Here is a 2,329-nt window from a genome sequence, read left to right on the forward strand (position 1 = left end):
CCCGCCCACCTCGGCCTGCATCCTCACCACCCAACGAAGAGCCACAGATGCCGCCCAGACCCTTTCACACCCCCGTGCCAGCACGGACGGGCTCAGGAGACCCTGGTGCCAAGCCAGGACCAGGAGGCTGTGATCGGCTTCTGCTGCCACAACGGGCCCCGGCCCCAGAAGGCGAGTCACGCTCTACGGTCGCTGCCATACCTGCGTGGCTGTGGCCCTCCCTGTTTGGGCACCACGACGGAAGGGCAGAGCCAATGAGCACCCTCACCTGTCCCTCGACAAACCGAGCCCCGGATGGCAAGTAGTCTGAGAAGCCCTCAGTGCCGACAGACCACATGCCTCCACACGTAACGGGCAAGCGTAGACACCCCATCTCTTCACAAGAGCCTCTCAGACACCCCTTGCCTCCAGCGCCTCCCACCCCATCCAGCGCCTACCCTGAGCCATCCGAGGGGCTGTCAGGGAGACGCCGGCATCCCTCTTCACCTCAGAAGCCCCAGCGAGGGCAGGCAGGGGTGTCCCTGCCCTGACGCACACAGCCATGCAGATTCCTGCAGGGAGGCAGCAGGCGCCTGCAAGCTCGCAGTTGCCTGGACAAGAGTCTCAGGCGGTGCGGCGGTGCCACATGGTTACAGCACACCAGGAAGGCCCTGCAGAGAGCTCCTGCAGCTGCTGCTGTTCTCGTGGGGAGACGCAGGCAGAGAAGGTCTGGCTCCCCCCGCCTCCCGGAGAGATTCACGGCCCAGAACTGTTCTGGGGACACTGGCCCCACAGGCCGTGCTTCCCCGCCAAGGACACGGGTCCCCACACAGCCCGCAGCACAGGCTCCCCCACTGCTCCATGTGCTCACCACAGACCATCTTGCAGACCCCATGGACCACAGACCCTAGCGCTTTGGGAGGCTGAGGCGGAAGATCAACTGAGGCCGGCGTTCGAGGTCAGCTTGGGAAACACAGCAAGACCCCATCTCTCCATACTGTTTTTTTTTTTTTTTGAGTTGGAGTCTCACTCTGTCACCCAGACTGGAGTGCAGTGGCCGCTCCCGGCCACCGTAGCCTCAACCTGCTGGGCTCCGGAGACTCTTCCGCCTCAGCCTTCCAAGTAACTGGAACTACAGGTGCGCGCTACCACACCCGGCTAGTTTTTTTGTTTTTTGATTTATTGTAGAGATGAGGTCTCACCAAGTTTCCCAGGCGGGTCTCGAACCCGTGGGCTCAGGCAATTCACTCACCTCGGCCTCCCAAGGCGCGGGATTACAGGCTGAGCCACCGAGCCCGGCTTCTCCATACTGTTGTTAACATATATCTTTAACTGGCTGGGCATGGTGGCTAACAGGCTTGTGCTGACCAGGTTCCTGGGACTGAGGCACACAGGCCACTTTCTCGGTTCCGTGTCAGCGTGCCGCATCCCACAGCTCTGGGCGTGTGGTAGGAACAGCAGCGCAGCCCCCAAGCACCCTTGGCAGTCCGTGTCCCAGGAGTAGCGGGCAGAGGGCCATTGTGAGAGACGGGGTGGGCGGCCCTGAGGGCTGCAGACAAGGGTCAGGAAGGGCCTCCCGGAGGACAGCAGTCCATGTCCTCCTCCACCACCTTCCCTGTCGATCTGCCACCTGCAGGGTGGACAATGTGGACAGACGTTGAGCTGTGTCGCCCTACTGTTGACTTTTCCAGTTTCCGCGACAGACAATGAAATTGCTTTCTGAAGGGAGAAATGAAACCATGTCACAGGGCAAACAGCCCGGCGTTATTCTTCAACAGGGATTCAGCCGAAGGATGACACGTGCAATGAGGAGGTTCTCACGGCGTGGGCTGGGCAGCAACAGCAGGTGACAGGGCAGGGTGGCCCCGTGTACGGAAGTGCCCACCCCAGCCCACAGGCGGCCTCCCCAGTCCACGGGGACACGGTCTGCGTGCTCTTGGCTACCCAAGGCGCTGTGGGGTGAGGATACCGCATCTCTGGGGTTTTCTTCCCAAAAGCCCACACTCAACTGAGGGGCACTGGGCAAAATCCCGGGCCTGAACTTCAAGCACAGTCACGGCCCCAAGGCAAGGTCCCGGATTGGAGGAGACCAAGGAGATGAGGGGAGATGGCGGGGGGGAGGGCGGGCCGCCGGGGACAGGAACGGAAATACCAGGAAAGCCAGTAGAGTCTGGAGCCAAGCCGGGTGCCCCATCAGCCCAGAGTCGTGAGAGCCCTTCGTGGTGACAGGAAAGCCAGGGGGGGACCGGAGGGGTCGCAGGGACTCCCTGGGCCGCTATTCGGCTTTCCCATTAAATATAAAGGGATCGAAAATTAAACATTGATTAGGAAAAGAAGATGGAGTGAGAGT

The sequence above is a fragment of the Carlito syrichta genome, unplaced genomic scaffold (genome assembly GCF_000164805.1).
Source record: "Carlito syrichta isolate Samal-C Ts95f unplaced genomic scaffold, Tarsius_syrichta-2.0.1 Scaffold109739, whole genome shotgun sequence".
NCBI classification, from domain to species: Eukaryota; Metazoa; Chordata; class Mammalia; order Primates; family Tarsiidae; genus Carlito; species Carlito syrichta.